The sequence below is a fragment of the Phodopus roborovskii genome, unplaced genomic scaffold (genome assembly GCF_943737965.1).
Source record: "Phodopus roborovskii unplaced genomic scaffold, PHOROB, whole genome shotgun sequence".
Lineage (NCBI taxonomy): Eukaryota > Metazoa > Chordata > Mammalia > Rodentia > Cricetidae > Phodopus > Phodopus roborovskii.
Window position 1 is genome coordinate 36,187,982 of NW_026126409.1, and position 9,560 is coordinate 36,197,541.

The 9,560-nt window shown below is 37.2% G+C and overlaps 1 pseudogene; it reads left to right on the forward strand.

Annotated features, from left to right (window-relative positions):
• The first annotated feature begins 5,295 nt into the window (after positions 1-5,295).
• Positions 5,296-5,837, forward strand: LOC127220492 (60S ribosomal protein L19-like; annotated as a pseudogene).
• Positions 5,838-9,560: the final 3,723 nt, after the last annotated feature.

Genomic DNA, 9,560 nt, shown 5'->3' on the forward strand with positions numbered 1-9,560 from the left:
CCTTTTGGTGGTTGCACCTTTTGGAGATGATATAAACCTGGAAATAAACAGAGGATTTCAAAGAGTGTGGGAACATATATGAAAGCAAGCTCTATTAGTTTATTATCAATTATGGTGTCTCTGAAGTAGCAGATGTTGAGCACAATGTAATGAAATTGATGTAAACTAATAGAAAACTCATAGCAGCTCCTACAATTTCTCATCAAAGAGCCTATTGACTGAATGCTCCTTAAAAGTTCACGCAATTGACTTAACACAGTTTCTCTTGCACTCTAGTTTTTAGTGAGTTACACAGAGTGATAGACACTGAGAACTATGAATGGGTAATAGGCTGCAGATGGACAGAAAAAGCTGAGCAACATGGGGCTAGTCAACATAGAGAAGGCACCAAAGTCTCAGCCATTCACTTACTAGGGGTTGAAGAAAATATATGTTGGTCATTATGTTATCTAACTGTAGTTTTAAAATATTCCATGCTTTGCTTATTATATGAATTTCAAAATTTGATACAATTTGTCCTTTTACAATTAGAGAAGAAAATTTCAGAGTAATTTTATCCCCATGCTTTAGAATGTGTCCTGAATCTTTAGACTCTTGTTTACTTTTCGTTCAGCCATTTCTCATTGTTGACTGTATTTCTGTTTTTATATTGAAGTCTATGCAATGGCATTTCTGTAATGTTTTGGTTTGCTGAGTTGCGTGTTTTATAGATCATTTCTATTTCTTCTCAAAAACTAGGAGGACTTGCATATAACTGTATAAGTGTCAACGTTAGTATACTGGTTGCTATTTCAGTATTTTAAGTTGATTTTTCTGCATGTAATTAAATCATCTTTCTTTCAAACACCTTACTGCTATGTTCAGAACCCAAATGACTCTCTACAAATGACTGTTTATCATGTTCAAATAATCAAGAATAAGTTGCTGGAAAATTAAATACACCCTCAGAAAGAAGAGGCTAATACATAAATGCTGAGCCCAGAAGAAATTTCTGATCTATGAAAACTGTGAAATAGCAGTGCTGTCTTTCCTTCTGACCATCAGTATTTCCAGTAACTGTAACAAACAGGTTTGGATGTTTTGCTGAGCACAAAGCAATTTCTGTGGCAACTTTCTACGTAGGTCCAGAGAGCAAAACAGAAAGCAGAAAGTGACTTTGTCTGACATCTGCAAGTAGCACAAAGATGTCATTGAATTGTTCCTTGGTGCAGTGAAGGAAAAGTTTGGCTGCACTGTGGCTTTTAGAATAGAGATTTTAATTATGCATTTTGTAGTGTTGCACATTTTCCAGGGTTCCCAGGACTCCTTGCTTTATTTTTGATGTGATAATTCACTATCAGTGTATTCAGCTTCAAATCTCCTAACAGAGGATGGAAACTTTTGATATAGTAGCAACAGGTTCCCACGAATTGTTGGAGTATTAAAAAATTCCAGGGGTCTCATGAAAACAATAGGTTTATTTAGATTTCTAACCCTTAGTTATAAGTCTGTATTTTATGCCAGTTAGTATTTAACTTGGTAAAATTTAATTAATTAAGAAAGATTTTTATAAAGAAAGAATTAACACAGCATGTGAGAAGATGCACTGAAATCCTTGATTTATGTGGAGGTCACTATCCCAAGAGCCCACTGGCATAGCAAATCATGTGGGATGGTCATCCAGTTTTCCTAGACATTACAAAAATTTGAACTAGAGCACATAAGTAGCTAGGCAGGGGACAGAAGGGGATGCATTTAAGAACAGGAGTACTTCATGTAGGTGACATTTTAAAGGGTGCTTGGTCCCACATAAACATTCTTTTTCTTCTTTCTTTGTGATAGATAATTTTTGAAATGACTTGTAGAGCATCCCCCTAAATCCTGCCAGCTAAAAGGTGCGACTGATCTCTCGTTTGAATTGATGAATTTGATGAATATTCCTGCTCATCCTGCTTTTCCAGTCCTGTGGATGCCTCTGTGGTGGTGTCTCTTAGCATTTCATGCTTGATTTGTCCTAAGAAGTCCGTCCTTACTGGGCTTCCTGACTCTCATTTATCTCACCTTAAATGTATCTGGCACACTGGAACACATCAGATAAATGGTCCTAAAACAACTCTATGTGACATTGCCAACTACCACTCTCAGAGTGATCTTAGCAGCCTGGACTGTCACTTAAGGCTTTCTATCTGCTGATTATAGCTGTAATTTCCCTCTTACCTTACCCACACCATAGAAACAGTTTCCTTCAGCGAGGCTCATCTGTGCTTTACATTAAGCATGTCTTGGCCATTTCAGACTCAGTGATTCTCCTCATGTCAAATGTATTCCCCTACCTTATAGTTATGATTTCTTCTTTGTCATGCTGATTCAATCTTTCTTTGAAGCTTCATTTTCCACTGTGCACTCAAGGAAGACTAACAATTGGAGTGATTCTTGTAGCTGTAGAATCCTACAATGTTATTTTTATTGACTCATCCATATTTATATACAATATATTGTCCTATTATTAACTTTAATACTTGTCTATTCTGCCCATTATTTTCTCATAGAACAGTAATGATTACTAATACAATTTATTTAAATATCACACAGTTTCTAACTGAAGCCTGAATTTAGTAAGTGCTTAATTAAATACTTCTTAAGCTAACCAAATGGAACATGAAATTGGATATCCTAAGGTGGGACAGAATTTGGAGATTTGTTTTTCCTGCTAATACGTAAGCCAGTGAAAGTTAGTATTTCCTAAATCATGACATCAAATCTCAGCCTAAATTTAAACCTCAAGCTCTGAGTCTACTCCATACATCACAGTCTCATCATCTGATTTGTAGTACAAACTTAGTGATCCAGAAGGAGGAATAAGGTCTTTAATCCTTAGACATTTAAAGCAATGCTCCAAATTTTCCTTTTGTTACTATAATTTGTCTATTCTCTAACCTTTTAACGTGACTTCCTAGGATGGAAGTACTGTAATAAAAGCAGTATTTATTTTATTTCCCACATAGTCATGTTGGATAATGTTCGTGCCATAATTTAGTGCTCCTTGTCACAGGAAGCTACTTCCATAGTATTTTTTTTTATCTACCCAGAGTGTTGATGGAGTAACTGGTACAGTTCCTTTTGTAAGAGAGGAGAGAGATACAGGAGGGGAGAGTAACACAGACATGATTCTTGCCTCTGAAATATCAAATAATCATGAATGACATCTCAGAAAATAAGCAGTTGTTTTCATTTAATTTATAATTCTGCTTTGTTTTTTGAGACAGCATTTCTCTGTGTAGCTTTGGAGCCTACCCTGGAACTCTCTAGACCAGGCTAGCCTCAACCTCTAAGAGACCTGCCTACCTCTCTACCTCCAGAGTGCTGGGATTAAAGGCATGCACCACCATCATCTGCCCTAATTTATAGTTTCAATATAAAATCTACTTCCATTTGCATTCTTACATCTTTTATTACATGCACCAGAATATTTGTAAAATAGAGTCTTTTCTTTCTTTCTTTCTTTCTTTCTTTCTTTCTTTTTTTTTTTTTTTGGTTTCTCAAGACAGGGTTCCTCTGTGTAGCTTTGAAGCTTGTTCTGGAACTAGTTCTGTAGACGAGGCTGGCCTCGAACTCACAGAGATCCACCTACTTCTGCCTCCTGGGTGCTGGGACTAAAGGCATGCACCACCAACACCCGGCTAAAATAATCATTCTTAAAAAACAAAATAACATAAATGGTAAACATTATTTTCAGTTGACCAAAGAGCTGGTTTAGGTAAATTTAGGTAAAGATGATTATTGCAACCTGATAATACCAGCTTGACACCTATACTCAATAACTAGGAACCATAGTAAAGGTAGAAAAGAGAGTGAGTGATTCACAAAGTTGTCATCTGAGTTCCACCCATACACACATATATCAGCAATACACCACATATATACAGCAATAATAAAAATATTAAAACCATTTTGAAAGGTGACTTTCAGTAGGGATCAATATGTACTGTTGTCATGTTAAAGGCCTATTCCTATCTCTTTTGGTTTGTTTTTGAAATAGTGTCTTACTCTGTAATACAGGCTTGTTTCAAAATCACTATGAAACACAGGCTGGTCTTGAACTCACATTACTGCATGCCCCACCATGCCCTTTAGCTCCTTTCTTTTAAAACTCTGCCACTATGCAATAAAATATTGAGATACTTGAAAGACTTTAAGATCTAACCATATGTATTTTGCATTCTGCTTTATGCAAAACCTTTTTTTCATACAGATTGAGATGACTTAAATATGAATTTACTATAAATAAATTGTTTCTATATTGAATGCAATGTGTTTTGTCTCCTTATTTTGGGGGGTAGGTCATTTATTCCCTTCTTAAACTCTCTATCTTTTATGAAATCTCTCGGGCCCCTTTCAAGCACCTGTCTTTTCATGCAGCCAGGAGGATACTTCCAGCTTAAACCTCTTTGCAAGGATCCCATTTCTATGCATGTTTTTATTCATTAACTGTTCCACAACTATGTGTTTTTTACCCAACCAAATCATAAAGCTTTTATTAAACAAGATCTCACCCCCACCAAGTTAGTAAGGGGAAAAAAGTTTCACTTACATTATAAACAGTATATTTGTATATTGTACAAAAGCTATCTTTTCACAACTTATAATTTATATAAGGCCATACAGATGTAATTTTTTGATACAATTACATGCATTAACCATTTTTTTTCTACAGATACAACAAAATTCCCCAAAGCTGTATAACTTATAAAGAAAGGAGGTCATAAATAAGCTCCACTTTAAAAAACATACTGGCTTTGGTGAGAGTCACCACTGCCAAATCATGGTGAAAGATACATGACAGAAAGAAAACAGAGAAGGAAAGAGAGGACACCATACCCAGAGCAGGGACACTTATAACAACATTCTCATGGCAACTAACTGGGACCATTGTAACTACTTCAAGTGACAGTGCCTCCTGATGGCTAAAGACCCCACCTGGTCCTGCCCCTTAAAGGACATACCACTCCTTACCTTGTAACACTGGGAAACAATCTTCGAAAATAAGGACCATTGTGGTACATACACAAACGATTGTTCTAGCTGTAGCACTTGCCATATGATTATACTTTCTGAGATATAGTGTATCCAAAAAGCAAAGAAGAAAACCGTAGAGACTGCAATGGGTGTGTAATAAAGGCAACACAGTCTTTCCAGAATAAGATTAAGATAATCCTTTTCCTGGTACAGGGATGACCAAAACTTCCTGTGAACTGAGATGAAAGTTCCTTGTTTGAATTTGCAAAGTCTAACAAAGGGGAGCCTCTGAAGGGGAGTATGCTCCAGCTACAAAAGAGGCTTGCCTCTACTATCCTCTGCTGGGGAAAAAGAAGGTCTGGTTGGATCTCAATGAGGTTAGTGAAATTTCCAATGCCTACTCCCATGAGCAGATCCAGAAGCTGATCATCGGAAGCCTGTGACTGTCCATTCCAGGTCTTGATGCCAGGGAAACACTTTGGCTTGATGGAAGGGCAGGCATGTGGGCACTGGGAGGCAGAAGGGTACTGCTAACTCTCGAATGCCTGAGAAGATGACCTGGATGAGAAGGATCTTGCACGGATTTTTCAGGAGAGCCTGTGAGTCTAAGAAGACTGAGAGCCATATGTATCACAGCCTGTACCTGAAGGTCCAAGAGGATTCTCATGGAGCACATCCACAGGCCGAAGGCCGGCAAAGCCCACAAGAAGCTCCTGACTGACCAGGCTGAGGCTCGTAAGTCTAAGAGCAAGGAAACATGCAAGCACTGAAAGGGGCGTCTTTAGGCCAACAAGGAGGAGATCATCAAGACTTTGTTCAAGGAGGAAGAGGACAAGAAATAAAGCTTCCCTCATGTCTTTACATAGTGACCTGGCTGTGGCCTCATATGGATCAGTCATTAAAATAAAATAAGCTCAGAAAAAGAAAGAAAACCAATTTGATTTAGGAATTGTGACTTCCTGCCACCTTTAGTCCTCTTTGGTGATCTGGCTTCTGTGAGAATATACCAAAGCATTTCTATATCTCCATGAAGTCACTACTTAATATTGGCATGCATCAGTGATAGGACTATCAAGCCTTAGTGAGGTCCAAAACACTAGCATAGATTTATAAACCATATTGTCCCACCAAGGCAATTGAATCGTTTAAATAGCATTAAAAATGAAATGGACAGAATCTGCAGAATTAGTTAGTTATAAATGCATGAAATCCATGCTAACTGAATTGTCTTCACAGTCTGTGTGTGCCCTGTGTGTAAACCATCCATCAGTGTTCTGGTTTTCAATGACTGTACAGTCTCATAACTACTAGGCACTGTGGAAAGCCCAGTTGTGGTGAATATTTACACAGATGTCTATGTGTAACAGGCACCCAATTGTGAACAAACATAAATGAACCTTTGGTAAACTGTGTATAATGTGGCCATTCATTTTGCAGTACCATTGCATGCATTATTTATGACTCTCCCCTGTGTGCCTTGCTGATTTGTAATGTGCCCAGGGTTGACTCTTTACAGGTGAAATCTCTTCCTTGTGTGGTATTGTAAGAGATAAAACTGAAAGCTATTACTAAGTAATACTTTCTTATCAGCATCTATGATGATTTGTGTGGGTACCTGTTCTCATATGCTGGGTATCCATATGCCATATAGGCAATTTATGCCACCACTGAAGTCCCTTGGTTTACTTTCAGGACAGACTTGCATTGTAAATGAGTGGCTTATGCCCCTTGGAAACCACAGAGAGCATTTCTGTTCCCATGTGATGTTTGTTCATAGTTCACACTTGAAAGTCTGTCATAGTTGAGCCAATTCAGTGATGTTACCCATAGCTATGAGACACTATTGTTCTGTACCTAGGGCTTTTTTTCATAATCACCAGAATCTAGTCTTGGGTCTATATTTAACATGAAAAAATTGTACAAGACACAGAATCCTGTGGTTGGCATTGAATTTGGTTGCTTTCCTAAAATAAGCTATGTCATGTGTGTTGTGTACACAGGGGTGTCTCTGTGTGGACAGGTTTACTAATTTTGAAATCAGAAACTGCCCATGCTTATCACTGATTATGAGCAAGAGTGCATGTGTGTGCGTGCACGAGTGCATGAGCGGCTCTATTTCTTTTAGAAATGACTTCCTTTGAAGCAGTTGAATGCATGTCTGTATATTTCACAGACATAATGTTTCTCTGTGTCAGTCTGCCCATTCATCCCATCAGGGAAAGCAGAAAAAGCAGAGCTGACATAAAGGTGTAGAGGAGTCAAGGTAGAGAAAGACAAAGGTAAAATCAGTGGGGGAAGCAGCAGTAGAAATCTCAGAAGGAGGTCATCAGAAGGCTCTACATAATTGTGCCTTCAAGAGGACAATTTTAGACACACTGGAAACACAGACCCTCAACAGCAGGTGTTCAACTGCCTGCATGTCAGTGCACTTGTCTCCTATGGGCCACTCATTGGCATTTCAATGGTTATTTTACATTTTCCTTTACAATAATTTCTAATTATGGAAACTTGACAAGTGCCCCATTTCTTCTTCCATACCACCTCTGTCGACTCTGAGCTTTTTCATGGTTCTTTGTGAAAACAGAAAGCCATATAAATCTACCATCCTCACAAAGTGCTGAAGATTACCATGTGGCGCGGTGACCTGTTGGTCAAAGTGGCTGTTCAAAAACATTGTCTTGGATTGTTCAGCCCTTATAATTAATATAGTGATATGCATTGTATGGGAGACATAATATACTATTTGTATTTAATATCAGTGTCTTAGTAGAACAAAGGTAGAACGTTCTGTAAATTATTCTTTTATTAGAAGACACAGAAAAAAATAAACTTAAAGTCTTACAGAGTGTTTTTACAAAGACAAACACACAGACACAACATTTAAAAACATTAAAAACAAATAAATAACGAAATCTCTACAGATCATTTTGTAGAACTTCTTACCTTTTGAAAATAAGACCTGAGGCTCCCAGCTGTTGGTGTTCTGCTTCAAACAAGCCATCATAACTTTTTAGAAACAAGTGTATTTTTGAATAATGGGATAGACAGTTGCATGTGCAGAGACAGGAATACATGACTTTTGATGCTAGGAGAGATGAAATTCTTCTGAATAAATAGAATGGCAATTGATTTTGGTGGCTGACTATTTCAATATGTAGGCTATGAAGAAGTGGACATTCATTTTGTTCACCACATGTCCTAGGCTAAAATTTCTAATTAGAGATCATTCCTTTCCTCTCAATCATTTCATATTGTAACTTTCCTTACCATCATTGTAGAAGAAAAATCTTTGGTGATACCCAGCATCTCAATGCCTACAGTTTGAGTGCAGAAAAAAATATTACACACTTAAAATGGATTAGAATGTTTCACCACACATAGGTCTGGGATGAAAAAAACCCTGCTAGGAGCAGACATGTCTAATTAGGATGTGCTCCCGTAGCAAGGAATTTGATTCGAGATGAGAAAGTTATAAATTCTTCATGGGAAAAATTGTCTGATAAAATTAAAAATTACCTGTATTTCATGGATGTTCTTTCTGCTTCTTATCTCACAATGTACCTGATACTAAGCTGTATGATATAGATTATCAAGCATAGAAAATTAAATTGGTTAATAGAAAAAGTATTCAAATGTATTAAGAATATTAGATTAAAAAGGACAAACAATAAATGAAGTACTTAGAATCAGGCTTACCCTATACAGTTGATTTGTATAATCATTTCATGTCATACTTAGAAGAGTACCTCTATTTAAAAGTATTTATTTATTTATTATCATGTGTGTGCATGCATTCACACCTGTATACAACAGCACATATGTGTAGGTCAGACGACAACTTCATGGAGTCACTCCTCTCCTTCTACCTTTACATGGGTTATGAAGAATCTATCCTGGGTTTTCAGGGTTTAATAGCAAGTGCATTTACCTTCTGAGCTATCTCACCACCCTGAACCACCTCTCTTATGGACTTCTGTTCTCAGATTATGGGAACGGAAATGCAAGTCAAAGTCACAATAAGATCTGACATCATACCAGTGAGCCTAGCTACTCCCGTAAGAACCAAAAAGATAGCAATTGTTAGAAACAGTAAGAGGTAATACATGGACACAATGAAATTTTATTCAGCCATGAAGAAAAATGAAATTATAAATTTTACAGGAAAATGGGTAGAACCAGAAAATATTACATTAAATGTACTAACTCAGGTTTGGAAAGACAAACAGCACATGTGCTTATATGGGGCACTTAGGTACCATCTTTCAGATGTGTATTTTAATGTGGAAGTGTAGACTCCAAGAAACAAGAAAGGAGCCAATGAGAAGGTAAAGAAAAGATACTTTAAGAGTGAAGAGCTGGGGATAATAGAACTCATGGCATAAAGGTGGAAGAAGTATTTGAAGCAGAGGGTTTAAGAAGTATTCGGGGACAAGGAGTTGGAGGAAAGAAGCTAGTGGTGAAATGTCAATCTCAAATAAGTAAGCATGGAAGTGCTATAGGGAACCTGCTGTGTTGTAAGCTAGTTAAAATTAAGTGAATAAACAACATATTTCCTCATATTTACT